This window comes from Budorcas taxicolor, chromosome 5, assembly GCF_023091745.1.
Source record: "Budorcas taxicolor isolate Tak-1 chromosome 5, Takin1.1, whole genome shotgun sequence".
Lineage (NCBI taxonomy): Eukaryota > Metazoa > Chordata > Mammalia > Artiodactyla > Bovidae > Budorcas > Budorcas taxicolor.
In genome coordinates this window covers 92,413,446-92,430,684 of record NC_068914.1, presented here as the reverse complement: position 1 = coordinate 92,430,684, position 17,239 = coordinate 92,413,446, and positions in this window count along the sequence as shown.

Sequence of the window (17,239 nt, the reverse complement as noted above, 5' to 3'; positions counted from 1 at the left end):
CATTGTAAGTAATGTAAATAGGGCATCTAAACATAGTCCTACTTAATATTCATAATCAGTACTTATTAAATGACTCCCAAATATCAAGTTATATTCTAGAAGCCTCAGAATAAACCTTCAAAGGGGACCTTATTGACATAATTTTATAAATGAAACTGAGTTTTGGAAAATTGAAGTAATTTGCACAAATACACAGTTCCGTTCTGTCTTTCAGTTGTGTCCAACTCTTTGCAACCCATGGACTGCAGCACGCCAGGCTTCCCTGGCCTTCACCAACTCCTGGAGCTTGCTAAAACTCATGTCCATTGAGTCAGTGATGCCATCCAACCATCTCATCCTCTGTCGTCCCCTTCTCCTCCTGCCTTCAATCTTTCCCAGCATCAGGGTCTTTTCTAAGGAGTCAACTCTTCACGTCAGGTAGCCAAAGTATTGGAGTTTCAGCTTCAACATCAGTCCTTCCAATGAACATTCAGACTAACTTCCTTTAGGATGGACTGATTGGATCTCCTGGCAGTCCAAGGGACTCTCAAGAGTCTTCTCCAAGATCACAGTTTAAAAGCATCTATTCTTTGGCTCTCAGCTTTATTTAAGGTCCAACTCTCACATCCATACATGACTACTAGGAAAACCATAGCTTTAACTAGACAGACCTTTGTCGGCAAAGTAATGTCTTTGCTTTTTAATATACTGGTTGGAGAAGGACATGGCAACCCACTCCAGTACTCTTGCCTGGAAAATCCCATGGACAGAGAAGCCTGGTAGGCTACAGTCCATGGGGTTACAAAGAGTTGGACACAACTGAGTGACTTCACTTTATTTACTTTACTTTACTTTTTAGGTTGGTCATAGCTTTTCTTCTAAGGAGCAAGCATCTTTGAATTTCATGGCTGCAGTCACCATCTGCAGTGATTTTGGAGCCCAGGAAAATAAAGTCTGTCACTGTTTCTATTGTTTCCCCATCTATTTGCCATGAAGTGATGGTACTGGATGCCATGATCTTGGTTTTTTGAATGTTGAATTTTTAAGCCAGCTTTTTCACTCTCCTCTTTCACCTTCATCAAGAGGCTCTTTAGTTCCTCTTCACTTTCTGACACAAGGGTGGTGTCATCTGCATATCTGAGGATATTGATGTTTCTCCCAGCAATCTTGATTTCAACTTGCGCTTCATCCAGCCTGACATTTTGCATGATGTACTCTGCATATAATGGAGAAGGAAATGCCAACCCACTTCAGTATTCTTGCCTGGAGAATTCCATGGACAGAGCAGCCTGGTGGGCTACAATCCATGGGGTCGCAAAGAGTTGGACAACACTGACTAACCCTACACTCTGCATATAAATTACATAAGCAGGGTGACAGTATATAACCTTGACGTACTCCTTTCCCGATTTGGAACCAGTCCATTGTTCCATGTCCTGTTCTAAGTGTTGCTTCTTGACCTGCATACAGGTTCCTCAAGAGGCAGGTAAGGTGGTCTGGTATTCCCGTCTCTTTCAGAATTTCCCAGTTTGTTGTGATCCACATAGTCAAAGGCTTTGGCATAGTCAATAAAGCAGAAGTAGATATTTTTCTGGAATTTTCTTCCTTTTTCTGTGATCCAGTGGATGTTGGCAAAAGTTCAGTTCAGTTCAGTCGCTCAGTTGTGTCTGACTCTTTGTGAGCCCATGAATCGCGGCATGCCAGGCCTCCCTGTCCATCACCAACTCCCAGAGTTTACTCAGACTCACGTCCATTAAGTTAGTGATGCCATCCAGTCATCTCATCCTCTGTCGTCCCCTTCTCCTCCTGCCCCCAATCCCTCCCAGCATCAGAGTCTTTTCCAATGAGTCAACTCTTCGCATGAGGTAGCCAAAGTACTGGAGTTTCAGCTTCAGCATCATTCCTTCCAAAGAAATCCCAGGGCTGATCTCCTTCAGAATGGACTGGTTGGATCCCCTTGCAGTCCAAGGTAATCTCAAGAGTCTTCTCCAACACCTCGGTTCAAAAGCATCAATTCTTTGGTGTTCAGCTTTCTTCACGGTCCAACTCTCACATCCGTACATGACCACAGGAAAAACCATAGCCTTGACTAGACGAACCTTTGTTGGCAAAGTAACAAAATAAGTCTAGAGTTCAGGTCTATCATACTCACAAACCCATGATTTTTTAACACTATGTTGCCAATCCAATTAGAAAAATATGAAAATCTTATAATTTTCAGTCTTTCTTGTACTTGGCTTTCAGATTAAAAGTATTGGTTATGCTTTGCAAAAATGTGGTGCTCAATATTCCAGTTAGATTTAATAAACATTTATTGAGCACTTAATAGGTTCCTAAGTAAATAAAATATGATTCTTAGCATTAAGAACTTAAAATCTAAGGGTAGATATGCATACACTTGAACTTCTATTTGGAACTCCAGTTATGAGCCAGGAGCTATGCTAGATGCATTACAAACATTATCTTGCTTTAGTATTACATCTTTCTAAGAGTCTTATAAAGTAGGTATTTTATAAATATTTTTGCCAAGATGTAAATCATAAGCAAAGATCAATTAGGCCTGTATTCCAACTAGGTAAAATAAGGAAAGTTTTATCAAGAAGATCAATGGCACTTCAAGCTGAGCCCTAAAGAGTATATGGGATTTTGATAGGATGGCTAGAAGATGAAGTTCCTGGAGAGAGCCTTCCATGCTATGTGAAAAGAAGGAAGAAATCAATGAGGACAGGGAAGTGTGGGGCGTGTTCAAGTGAGAACAGATAGTTTGTATGGGATAGTATAAATTAGGGCCTTGGTGTGGGAAGGAAGTGATAATATAGGTCATGAAGACCGTGCCCTGCAGGCCCACGGAGATCGGGCATCATAGGAAATGAGAAGCTACTAAAGACATGGGCATAAGAGAATGATACATCTGATTTGATTCAGAAAAAAGTCAGTCAGAAGCCTATATCAATAACCATAGATTGTCTCATGACCAATGCATTAGAATTATTTGCTACAATCATTTCCTTTAAAACATCATTTTTAAAAAGAGGTATTTAAAATACAGGTAATTAACGTTTTATAAGGGCTTCTCTGGTGGATCAGATGGTAAAAAATCTACCTGCAATGCAAGAGACCTGGGTTTGATCCCTGAGTTGGGAAGATCCCTTGGAGGAGGGCATGACAACCCACTCCAGTATTCTTGCCTGGAGAATCCCCATGGACAGAGGAGCCTGGCAGGCTAGAGTCCACGGGGTCCCAAAAAGTCGGACACAACTGAACAACTAAGCACACACACAGCATTTTATAAGATGATTTCTATAGTTTTCTAATGTCAGGAGCTGGTAATCACATGCCTTGACTAACTTGAAGGGATTTTCCTCCTCCTAGCTTCTGGTCTAAGTATTAGCAATGAGCCCTCTCCCTTTATTTCCTGTAAACTTGATAGAATTTATTGTATCACTATTTTGATACATGAGTCTATTGTCACCAATAGATGTAGTCTTTGGAGGATTTGGACTGCGGTTTTTGCTTTTTTAAATATCTCCCAAACTCTGCAGAGGAGAAGGCAATGGCACCCTACTCCAGTACTCTTGCCTGGAGAATCCCAGGAACCGAGGAGCCTAGTGGGCTGCTGTCTGTGGGGTCGCACAGAGTCAGACACGGCTGAAGCAACTTAGCAGCAGCAGCAGCAGCAAGTTCTGCAGAAACCATTATTACTTTGTGAATACTTGGTGGATGGATGAAAAATTGAATGGAGAGCCCCTAGCTTCACTGTAATTTGCACTCAGCATCAAGGTGAATGCTTAACCCAGGGCCACAGTGAGAAAGACTTTGGGACTTCTGAAAACCAGGTTTCTGTAAATTGTCAAATAGATAAATTCCATGGTATCTACAGATCAGTGGGTTCCACACACATAAATTCGAATTCACTAAATCTAGGCTGATGGAAGAGGTTAACCTGGATGAGGGTTTTCTAGCACAGGAGTCAACAGTGAATCACGGTCCAGATCCAGCCCATTGCCAGTTTTTGTATGACCTGCAGGCTAAGACTGGTTTAAGACTCCCCTGGCGGTCCAGTTGCTGAGACTCCAAGCTCCCAGTGCAGGGAACCCAGGTTCGATCCCTAGTCTGGAAACTAGGCCCCACACACAGCAGCTAAGACCCATTTTCTCAGTCTCTCAGTTATGTCCGACTCTTTGCAACCCCATGGAGTATAGCCCACCAGGCTTCTCTATCCATGGCATTTCCCAAGCATTAATACTGGAGCAGGTTGTCATTTCCATCTCCAGGGGAGCTTCCCAACCCAGAGATCGAACCCATGTCTCTGCGTCTCCTGCACTGACAGGCAGATTCTATACCACAAGTGCCACCTGGGAAGCCCTAAGACCCGGTGCAGTCAAATTAATTCTTTTTAAAGAATGGTTTATATATTTTTAAATAATTGAAAAAGGAATAATAGTAATATGTTGAGACATGAAAATCAAGTAAGATACAGAAACCAAGTTTCATTATACAGAAACCCAAGTTTTACTGGGATACAGTTACTCTTACTTGTTCACATCCTGTGTCCTGTCTCTGACTACTTTCTCACTACAGTGGCAGAGTTCAACAGTTGTCGCAGAGACCACCTGGCCTACAAAGTCTAAAACATTTATTCTCTGGCCCTTCATGAAAAAGTTTGCTCACCCTGGCTGGACTGTGTCTTTCTGGCCTTCTTAATCCATTTATATGGCTTTCTTCCTTTTCTGTGCAAATGGAAAATGAGTTTAAGTTCATTAGAAGCAAGAAACTTTTAGCTTTGCCTTCAGGTTTTTTTCCCCCTCCTTCTTTTGAGAATCTTGAATGTTCTATATATATCTAGATTTGCAAAGCTAAAGAATAATGAGGTAGAATATGTTTTATCCATTAGTATAGCCCTTTTCTATGGGGATCCTGAAAGTATGGTTTTCTCTTTAGGTTAGAGAGCCGCATTCCTTTTCTAATCATATCCCATTTTTAGTTCACACTCAGGCTGTCAGTTCCACAGAACAATGTCAAATGAGCTTCTTAGGATCTCTTTCTTTTTAATTTCTGTTTTTTGGCTCTATTGGGTCTTTGTTGCTGCACGAGCTTTTCTCTAGTTGTAGCAAGCGGGGGCTGCTCTCTAGTAACGGTGTGCTGGCTTCTCACTGCGGTGGCCTCTTCGGTTGTAAAGCACAGGCTCTAGGGCACACAGGCTTCAGTAGTTACAGTGCATGGACTTAGTAGTTGCGGCTCGCGGGCTCTAGAGCGCAGACTCGATCGTTGTGACACGCGGGCTTACTTGCTCCGCAGCATGTGGGATCTTCCCAGATCAGGGATCAAACCCAAGTCTCCTGCAGGGGCAGGCAATTTCTTTACCACTGAACCACTGGGGAAGCCCTTTAGGATCTCTTGAAAACCTCTTCCAGTGGCCTCTGCCAGTGTCTTGCCCGGGTAGTTTTCCTCAAAAAGGCTCAGGGATAGTGGAATAACCTTGGATTATGAACAGTATATTTCACCTTCCTGTTTGGCGTGTTAATGCCATCTGTGCTCTGCAGTTTTGTTTGCACTTCTCAGCATCATCACTTTCTGGGCTTTCAGAGCCTAAGGCTGAAGCCATTCTGAAATATCAAGGAGGCAACAGGACCCAAAGTGAAAAATATTCACCCCTGAAGCAAATGTGATCTGGCTTCCGTCCCCTTCATCCCACGGAAAGCACTCGACTTCAGGTCATCAGGAACTTGCTGGCTGCCAAATCCTAGGGACGCGTCTCGGTCCTCATCCTGATGTCTTTTTTGAAGGATCTGGACTTCGACGATTCTTCCCTGTTTCATGCTCTCTCCTTGGTTCCCAGAACAAAATCCAGTCCTGACATTTGCTCTCTTTTTTTTTCCGAAAGCTCCTCAGAGCTGCTAGGTGCTTCTCTTTTCACTTGCCCTTCCCACATTTCTTGTCTGCAGGGAGACAAGTGAAACCCACTGTGTTTCACTCGGTGTGTCCGTTCTGAGTAGACTCCTGACATCTACGCTTCGGTTATTCCCTCCATTTCGAGGACTGTATCCATAGCTACCGTGAGTGTGCCATCACTCATCCGATCACCCCGAACTCCCTTCTTTCTGCATTTTCAACACTCACAGAGTCCTGTCATTTATTTACTGCACCATATGTTCTGAGTTTTCTTCTCCTCCGTGCTTACTGCTGCTTCCTTTTTCAGGCCCTCATCATCCCTCCCTTGAACTCTTTGCACTGGTCTTCTGCCAGGTTCCCTGTCTCCAGCCACCCTCAATACTCCTGCAAGCGCTGTCTCCAAGACCAAATGCCTCAGTGGCTTCCATTCACCCAAGGGCAAAAGTTTAAATTTCTTATGTTGCTTCTGGCATTAGGCTGAGTTTCTCATCTTGCCTCTTATCATCTTCTGGTTGTAATCTTCACTCCATTAGTACGAAAAGCCTAGTCTTTCTGAAACCTCTATTGGTTATTTCACAGCTCCGCTCTGATTGTTGTATTCTTGACCTTTGTCTCCATCTGGACAAATCTCACACACCTCCCAAACCCCAGTTCAAATATGGTTCTCCATCTCCCAAATGACTACCCCCTCCTCTTTGCCATCATTGGAGTTCTGCACACTCCCTGAGGAGAACACAGTTCACAGTGTACTATAATTGTTTGTTTACCCTTTTTCACACAGAGGACTCTGTCTCCTTCCTCACTGTATTTTCAGGTCATAGCGCACAATCTATCTCAGACAAAGCATCCAAGAAACGAATGTGTCCAACCTGCATGTCAGTATCTACACTATGTCCTTGGGTGCTGTTATGTTGCCAGGCATGTTAGAAATGAATGGCGCTAGGAAATCCAAGTAGGCCAGTTATCAGCAGAAAAGGTTTATTTCCTTCTCTTAATATTTAATTTGTGTTGAATCTAGGCTGAGTGTATGTGGCTATATATAGTCACTCTAGAAGTCAGGTGTGAAAAAAAAAAATAGAAGCCAGGTGTGGGAAGATTGGTATTTATTTTAATAGACCAGAGTGAAAGAGAAGAGGAGAGACTTCTAATGTAATTATTAGTGAGTCACATTCATTAAAATTTAATTTCTCATACTGATACAGAGAGAGCTTGGTAGAAAGCATAGTGTCTAATTAGTCATATAAAGTATGTGTATATGTGTAATATGAAATAAATGTATATGTACATATGTATTTAAATGTCAAACATTACTAAGTTGACTGTAAACCGTCTGTCTACAATGCAGGAGACCTGGGTTCAATCTCTGGGTGGGGATGATCTCCTGGAGAAGGAAATGGCAACCCACTCCAGTATTCTTGCCTGGAAAATCCCATGGACGGAGGAGCCTGGTGGGCTACAGTCCATGGGGTCACAAAGAGTCGGACACAACTGAGCAACTTCACATAAGTTATATTTTATTATAGTCATCCTCAGGAAATTATTGTTATAAGCCCCATAATAAACACAGGGGACTTTAGGGGCTTCCCTAGTGGTCCAGTGGCTAAGATTCCGAGCTCTCAGTGTAGGGGGGACAGGTTCAATCCCTGGTCAGGGGACTAAGATCCCACATGCCAAGCAGGGCAGCCAAAAACAGGAACAAAAAAAAAGGACAAGGGACTTCATGGGGTTAACCTGCGGGGTTAAACGTATTGTCCCTGCTTTATAGAACTCAAAAATCATATACATAAAAGATAAGTCATAAGGCTGTTTAAAGTAAGCCAATTAATGGCAAATAATAAATGAGATTCTATTTTGTATCCTGGAGGAGGAAATGGCAACCCACTCCAGTATTCTTGCCTGGGGAAAATTCCATGGACGGAGGAGCCTGACAAGCTATAGTCCACGGGGTCTCGAAAGAGCCACACACGACTTAGTGACTAAACACCAGTAACACCTTACTATAGCTCTGTGCAACCGTGGGTGTTTAATAAGTATTTGCTTAGTGAATGAAGTGACAATGGGATGGACCAAATTTGTAATAATTTTTCAGTTGTCCTTTCTTCACTGTTTGCATTTACCTGGAGTCGGGTCTTGGTTTGTTTTTGACACTAGGTAGTTGTGCATAAGAGTAAGAATTTATCCTTAATACTTTTCATAGATCTCAGATAAAGCTTATTTTTATTTTACAAGTTGGAAATCAAAATTAATAAATATATAATGTGAATAATAAATGTATACCTAAAGCATATAAGTAACAAATATACGAAAATGTAGATAATTTAAAGCTCTGTAAAGTCTGCTGCTTCACTGAAGGCTTTGTCAGTCTTGCTGAGACACGTTGGGTGCAAGTGTAAAGCCTTTAATGACATGAGGCAAATATTCAGGAAATTTTAAGCGTTGTCTTTTCAATGGGAGCAAATTGTTTCAGACAACAAATTGTAGGTTTCCAGTAGGAAGGAAGCCAACTAAAGATGTGGTTCCTTCTAGAAGTTGTTTTAGTCTTTTTCAGAAGGAGGTTTAGGGTGATCCCGGGTGCCTCACCAGCTTCATTGGAGTGAAATACAGGTAACCTGTGTACACTCGATCTTTGCCAATTCGTGATACCTACCAGCCCAGATTTACCCATGGAACCTCCTTATGGCTTGGCAAAGTATCTTAAGAAAAGAAAAAAAAAAAAAAGAATGGATGATCATGTTCTGATTCATCTATTTTTCTGTATCTGTATAGAAAGGTTAATATTTTCATGTGCATGCATGCTAAGTCCCTTCAGTCATTTCCGACTGTTTGCAACCCCATAGTCTATAGACCACCAGGCTCCTCCTCCATGGGATTCTCCAGGCAAGAATTGACCCAAGGACTGAACCCCAGTCTCCTACATCTCCTGCATTGGCAGGCAGGTTCATTACTACTAATGCCACCTGGGAATCCCCTAATATTTTCACAAGTATGCTTAAATAGTAGAGATTTCAAATGGTCATCCCCAGGGCTCTCTTCTTCACCTTGTCCAGTCTGGAGCTCCATCTTATGGAAATAGCCACGTTTTGAAGCAGGTGTGGCTCTTTCTGCATTTTCTCCAGGGCAAGCAAATTGGAATCTCACAGGTCTGCCTGTGCGCCTGTCTCCTCTTCCCTCTTTATTCAACCAGAAAGAGGGTTTTCCCCAGGAATAGTCCTGTAGATGTACCATGGAGCTTGATGCTGTTGCCATAGTGAATTTCTCTTTTCAAAACTGTACATGTGTGAAAATAAAAAGGAACAGTTATGTCTTAATAGGGTTCATGCAGCAGGTAATTATTCCAAAGTAGCTCCAAACTGAATTTTCACTTCTCCATTCTCATCTTGGAAGACACATTGACAATGGCTCAGCCCATGCTTTCTTTGGTTGTCTTATTGACAGTAATACCAGATGGACCTTATTTAATTGAGTAGCTGTGTATTCTTAAATGAGTATATCATATTATTCCAAGTTGACTTATTGACATAATCTCGAAGACATGTCATTTATAACACCTCAGTTTATTATTTCAACCATCACACTGGCTTGCAGATAATTCCTTATTTAAATCACTGTACGTTTTATTTTTTTTTTTAATACCAAGGCTTATTTCAGTCATAAGTCCATTCTCTCTGAGGTGGAACTACCAGTTTGGTAGCAGTGACTTTCCTTTTTAAAATTTGCTTTTTGTTTGGATTATCTTCACTGTCTTAAGAAACAAGCAAGGTTAGTCAGTAGAGAAAGAGCTCATTGCCACTCCAGCTATTTTTAAATGCTTTGATTTTTTAAAAATGGTTAGATGGAAACGATAGAACTATGATTCAACTAGGCTGCCCCTGGCCTCCGTTTATTCTTTTATTCTTGCTTCATGGTTTTCAATAACACTGTTTCTTTAGAAAGTCTTTCTTTTTTCCCTAAACTACTTGCTATATAAGAATGTAGCAACTAGAGATCATTTTAATATGCGCTTATAAATAATTCACCTTAGCTGAGCTGGTCTGTTGATTAAGTATGTATTTAAGGCACTTTTTTCCCCCCTATAAAACAGCAGTTCTGTATAATGTTTTTTGTAGAATGAATTCTGATTTCCTCAAAATTCAGCAAATATTGTATTTAAATATTTTCAGGAGATGTGCCGTGCTGTGCTTATTCGCTCAGCTGTGTCCAATTCTTTTCGACCCATGGACTGTAACCAGCCAGCCTCCTCTGTCCATGGGGATTCTCCAGGCAAGAATAGCGGAGTGGATTGCCATGCCCTCCTCCAGGGGATATTCCCGGGATTGAACCCAGGTCTCCCACTGCATTACAGGCAGCTTCTTTACAGTCTGAGCCACCAGGGAAGTCCATTAGTACACTCACTCCCAAATCATGGTGTCAAATATAAACCAGACATGTTTAAAAAGTGATGGAAAATATCTTCTTTGATAATTCTTTATTTGCCAATAAGTTACTTTGCAGAAGGCAATGCCAAATAGTCCCATTCCTTCCTAATTTTGATCTGTATACAACTATACATCTAGTTTTCCTTTCAGGAAAGCCACATCCTAGGAACCCAGAAAAGGATGCTATCTGGGTAATTCTCAATTTCTCTTTGTATCATTTACAAAGCAGGCAAAACCACTCCTGACATTTTATTTTTGAAAACCATAAAATCATTTCACCACCAAAGCCCAAACTTTCTAAATCCAGTTTCGACTGAAGAACAAATACTTCTGTCATTTATAAACCTTTGAAGTTGGGGGTTCACGTCGAACTTGCCAGACAGCCCTCAACAAAGCCATATCAACCCATGTCTCTGAAGCACATTAAATTATACAGTGCTCCCCATGTACGAGGCATGTTGGCCACTGAAGGAAAAGAACTTAACCCTTGAGTAGGCCAGTTTGTTGGTGTGGGGGTGACAGGTGTGCTCCAGCGAGGTCACTGGGAGAGGTGGAGTGTGGGGGTGCCTGCTGGAGGGTGCAGGGAGCTGGCCCTTTGCACTCCACTTGCAAGGCTCGTTCTTTGTAGCTCTGTTTTGTGATGTGATTTATGGGAGCTGCAGCTCACGGGCCATACATCACCTTCCTGGTCGGCTTTGTTGACACCTTGTCACATTCTTGTGGGCTTGAGGAATTCATTGTTCTTGTTTGAACTGATAAGAACCCAAAAAAAAAATTTTTTTTTCTCACTGAGGCCTTGGGAAAGGCCGAGGGGGTGGAACGTTGACATGGTGCAGCGAGGCTGCACTTTCCCAAGCAGAGCAGCCTCGCCACCTTATCCTGCCCCAGGAAGCCTCACCCTGAGGTGTGCAGCTCTGGGTGTACCCTGGAAGTCGTTTTCTGGTTGTGAGGTGTCTCTTTTTTGCTGAGATGGGATGGGAGAGGGGCTTCAGGAGGAGTAAAGAAGAGGAGGGAGTTTTCCTTCCAGAGATGGGAGCTAGACTGGCTAAGAAGAGCTGCCAGTGGAAGGTAAAATGACCCTGGGCACTGGGGAATGTAGAGCACGCGGTGACTTTTGATGTGAGCCGGTCTCTTCGAAGTTCATCCTTTGTAGAGCGTGCTTTTCGGGCATGCTGCCATGCTGACCTCTCCCCTTTGATGTGTAGCGCCCCATGCCTCACTTAGTATTTTGGCAGCCTGCACAGGCTGCCATCTGAGGCCAGCACTTGAAGAGAGTAGAACATTTCAGAATAGCAACTCATGGAGCCACTGATGTATACAGAGGATATTACCTCCTGTTTCCACAGAGCAAATGCATGATCTGCCTGCTGTTTTTGTTTTTATTTTTTTGAAGATCTTTGCAGAATAATCTGTCTGATAACTTTGCTTCAGAAAACATAGAATGGATTAAACTTCCTTTTATCCAAGAAAAGTAACAGGTCAGATCATATAAACCACCTCATGGGATCCTTAGTGCTCATACTTCCTGTGTGAAAACAAGAGGTTTTCTTTGAGAGCAGCTTAACACAAACACAGTCCATTCACTAATATTCTCTGTCATCAGCTTTTGTTGATTGGAAGGAAAAGAACCAATTTGCACCCCAGCCAAGGGCTGGTGTCCAGGGAATTTAGCATTTTTGTGTTGTACTGTTAACAAATTCAAGTGTCCTGTCATAAATCCCCTCACCTGGAAGCATCATTCACACATCCCCACTAGGAACCTCATGTTGAACTGGAGCCACAGCTTCTTAAAACGGCTCTTGCAACCATGTTTCCTATAGAATGCATGTGTGCAAACTCCTTATGGCACTTGATTTGCCAAGCAGTTACCGCGCTGTGAACAAGGAATGCTAGAAGAACTGCCAAGGTAGATGATCGGAGAACAAGATTGAAGAGTCGACTTTGCGATAATACTGAATGCAAATGAAAGTGACCTAATAAATGTGTGATAATACAGTGATTGCATGGTTAAAGTGAGAGACTAGTTTTGGAAGGCATACACTTTGTGTGTGGGTCATCTGTCTCGCTCTGAAGTGCTGTTGTTTGACTAATATTTAAATGTCTAAATATATGCAGTGCTGTCCGCGTCGGCATCAAACCTCTAACACACATCCAGCTTTGAAAATCTACAAGCCCAGATCCTCCCATTCCTTACAATTCTGATGAGCCTGCCAGTTCTGCTTCTGCCTTTTCTCTTAGCTCAGAAGCTACTCTGGCTTCCAGGATTAAGTTTATTGACAGTGTTTCACTGCTCTCTGCTGGAGAAGCCCAAAGCTAGGCCTGGCTTCCAGGGCTCAAATCATTTGCAAGGAATGCAGGTAAGATGGCTCAGCTGATAAACTCCCTGCCTCTGAAATTCACCTTAACACAAGGCTTACCCGTGCGTGTCATAGATCACGGTTGAAGAGCCGTGGTGTGCAGACTAGGAACGGGTTTCTCAGAGAAGACGATGGGTAAGATGAAAATAGATCTCTGCCCAATCTCCAATTCGTTACCTCCAAAGTTGTCCCATAGAAAGCTAATCCATGTGGTGCTACACAGAAGCTGTGCAGCATTCTCAAGTTAATTCCCATCCTTCCATTTTGACACACAGATATATACTTTATTCCGCTACATACGTCTGAGACAGTCATTCCCCAGCCCCTCAAAAAAGAAAAGCTCTCTTGGCCAAACTATTTATTTCTTCTAAACTCTTTCTTTAGTATGTGTGTGTCTGGAGAAAAGAGATCAAATGTATTTAATCAAATAAACCAAGAGTGTGTTAGGGACATTTTTTCCTAAAACATTTTCTAGGCAGAAATAAATATTAATTTCCACCTTCATTTTCATGAACACAAATCCATACCTTCACAGAGATGTTATACTTCTCAAGCATGAAACAGAAGTACAAGTACAAAAAGAAAAACAGCCAACGCTTTCGATGAATATTGTTTTTCATATCCGTTTTGAGTATGTGTATACACATCAATTTATGCATGTGCACATGTGTGATTATTGCGTATATTGTACATATGTATGTTTTGAAGGGATAGGCAGAGAAGAGATAAGCCTAGTACATCTCCAGAGTGGACTATGCTCTTTTAGGCTCTTTTCAGTCTGGCATCTTTTAACTTAAAAACAACTTGATGGATAGAAATCATAAAAAGCCATGTTAGAACAGCATTAAAGTGCTCTTCTATTCTACAGCATTCCAAGTGAATTATTGCTGTGCTGTCAAAGAAAACAAAAACATTTGGGAAGGACTGTTTATTTTACAGTGGTTGACCAAAAGTATGCAAGTGGTTATAAAAAAATGTAGACAGCTAACGATGGGAGGTGCCACTTGCACATTCTGAAATCCATTCACAAACCTTTAACACTGACTCCCGATCACGAGAGATAATATTAGAGGCAAACACATTTTCCATGGGGAAGATCCTAGCGCTTTCAGAGCCTTGCTCATTCAGAGCAAACAAATAAAACCGCTATCTTCTATCCTGTATCACTGGCATCTTATCACAGAGCCTGATGGCATGATAGTTTTTTCTTCCAAGAAGAGCAAGGCAATTTTTGCAAAAATATTTCGCTAGAATATTATGGCAACATGATCTTTTTTGTGTGCTGTACAGCCTTTGTATTTAAAGGTTAAAATAAAACCTGCCATTGACAGTGTTAATAGTCTTTCATTAAACAAATACATGATTTTTAAACTAGATAAGAAATTAAAAACCCTTAACACAGTCCCTTTGTATTAAAGATAATAAAATGTATAATCAGAGAAGATAAATTACTTGTTTTAAAGTTGCATTAGCTAGGCAGTGTGGAGGGATGAGAGTTAGAAATAGGAGGTTGCTGTTTCTGAGATGGATCAGTGGTAAAGAATCCTCCTGCCGATGCAAGAGACGCAGGAGGTGTGGATTTGATCCCTGGGTCAGAAAGACCCTCTGGAATAGGAAATGGTAACCCACTCCAGGATTCTTCCCTGGAAAATCCCATGGTCAGTGGAGCCTGGTGGGCTTCAGTCTATGGAGGTCACAAAGAAGCTAATGCGACTGAGCATGCTCGCACACACAGACGATATAGAGTCAAGACCTCATTAATACCTCCTGGGAAATGCTGATTTTAATGTTTAAGGAATTCTCATTAGTGAAGAGACCAAGGAATCTAGGTCCCAGGGTTTAAGTTTCTTTTACTTCTTAAAAAAATTCACTGATAAATCAGCATCCACTTAACCTTCTGGTAGATTGATCACCAGATATATTTTTGAGAAATGAGAATGGTCATAACCAGCTCTAATTATCTTTATCATGGGTGAAAGATGTGAAAAGCTCTTTGATAGTTGCTAGCATGATTCTTTCACATCAAGCCACTCCATAAACATTGATTGAAAGAATTCCTTCCTGTCGATGCCATTGCAGCTTGTTTTCTGGGTGGTGTGCATTGTAGGATGACCCCACGTCATAAGGGTATCCTTGTGATAAACGAACAGACAGCTTACCACCATTGGGCATCTGGCTTTCCTAACACTGTGCCCCCAGAGTGGAGAGAGTGAAAGAAAAAGAGAGGAATTGGAATCAGAATCACGTGCATCTGAGCCCCTACCTCAGCAGCTCCTTCTGGTCCCTGAGGGTCTCCAGGCTCGGAGAGTTTTGTGTAGTGTTGGCCCGAGAGACGGTTGTCCTTTGGACAGCTCAGCTGTGTCTGTCTCCTCACCGAAACAGCATCCGATTTTGTTCAGATGTAGCATTTGCCTTCCCTCCGTGACATCCTTGGGTTAATCACGTGCTTGCTGGCCAGGATATGTAAATAAAACTTGGCTACAAAACACTTAAAGGATTATGAAGCAATCTTGCTTAATAGTAGTGAAACAAAACAAAACACCACTCCAGCAAATCCTCGTGTGTGCTACTAAGTCATGGAAAGATCCAGTTATGACTGGAACTGTCCTGGCCTGAGTATTGTCCTAGACTCAGAAAGAGAGAGGGAGGGAGAGAGAGTGGGGGAGGATGACAGGGAGAGGAGAAACTGTGCTGCAGACAGCCCCAGCCTGCGATCCCTGTAGGCAGTTGCTAATGAGGATGTGGAGCTGGTGGAGGGAGCCTGCTAATCCAGGGAACCCGCCTTTCCCACCCGTGCTGGGATGACTGAGTCACCGCCGCTTACACATCCTTGAACTGCACACCTTTTCCTGTGTGCTCAGAGGTGGCCTGGACCCAGGGAGGACCTCCCCAGGAGGTTGCAGTCTGCAGAACGAGAGATTCAGATGTGTCTGCCTGTGGCAGGGGGGTGTTCCTGTGTGGGTTTGCAGTTAAAGCTGTCCATCTCCTGTCCCTGGCCGGTTGCTAGCACAGGACCACGAAGCATCCCCTTCCAACTTGTCTATCACCAAAGCTGTCTACTCTGACCGGAGGGAAACGAGCGTGGAAACCCCAGGTGGCTCTGCGTGCCAAGAGCAACCTTAGTCAGTGAGAGAGCTCAGCAGATGGCGGGGTCCTGCGTGCCGACCTTTCTGCTGCTCGTAGAGAATCATGTGCTGCTATTTCTGTGGCTTCTGCCAATTGGCCCCTGCCCACCTTTTCTGTTCATACTAAAGCGGCCAGGAACTGAGCGAAAGAGGAAGCCTCCTCGGCTGTGCTCCGGGCGGCTCTGCCAGGAGTGCGTCTGTAGTAGGTCCAGCAGCAAAAACAAAACAGGGCAGAGCCGGGGGAGGCCCCGGCCAGAGCAGCTGAGCATGGAAACAAAGAAGCCCGCCAGCAGCAGCAGCCGGCTGTGGAACGTCAGGCTAGAAGGGAACTTTCAGAGTGGCCACATCGTCTCCAAGAAGGGAAACTGAGGCCAGAGAGAAAGGAACAATATCTGGGCAGTGGCTGAACCAGGTCTGCTGAGGACCTGTCCACACCGCTGTTGGATTTTAGTAGCTCTGGGGTTGACAGTGCAGCCCTGGACAACTTACTTAGTCTCCCTGACCTCAGTCATCTCATCTATAAAATGGGAATGAGACTAGATCCTCCCTCCTCCTACGAATCGCTCTGAAAACTAAATGAGGAAGTGTAAGCAAAAGCACTTGGTGGCGTGCCTGGCCATTAGGAAGTGCTCAGTACACGTTGGCTGGTCTCCTATGATCGGGGGCTTGAGATGCCACTGAAGAAAGAGAGAGAGATAGGGAATTGTTCCCTACATATCTGATCTGTGAAATGTTTTATAATTTGAAAGCCTTTCCCAAGGAGAGGTAAACACATTTGATTAAGACCAGGCTGATTTTGTGATTTTGCTCAGTGATGATGTGATTGGAATGTTTAATCAAGCAGCAGACTCCCCCTTCCAGGAAGAGCCCAACTGTAATAACGAGGAGGAAGCGGGTAATGTGAGAGCCCTGGAATTGTTGCCGGTCAGACTTCCTGAATGCAGGGTTTATCCCCTTTGTGAAAGCCAATTCTGAACCTTCCTGACTGAGAGTTTAGAATAGTCAGCTTCGAAGTTACATTCTGACTGAAAAATGCTTCCTAAAAGCTGAGGAATTGCTCTAGGGGTAAAAGAAGGGAGGAAGTGGTGAATAATACTGCATTTTGCAGAAAGGACTAATGATAGATGATTTTGCCCCTTTAGGCCCAGGTGTAAGGAAGGAATTAGGAACCAGCTTCCCTTCACTTCACTTCTAACAACACTTAATTCCCAAAGTGCTTCACATCAAGTTCTGACACCAGCTGGTTGGGAATCAGTTAGAGATCACAGTACAAGAACAGTGACCCTCATTGGAGTGTCAGGTATTGTGCAAAAGCACACTGTATTTGTAATCCCATTTCATTTCCACAACAGCCCCATGAAACATTTCCCTGTTTTGCGATGAGAAAAGTGAAGCTTGAAGAAGTTAAATAACTCACCCAAGATCATGCAGCTAGTAAATGCTCCCCTTCTCTTAGCCAGTGTGCCATGCC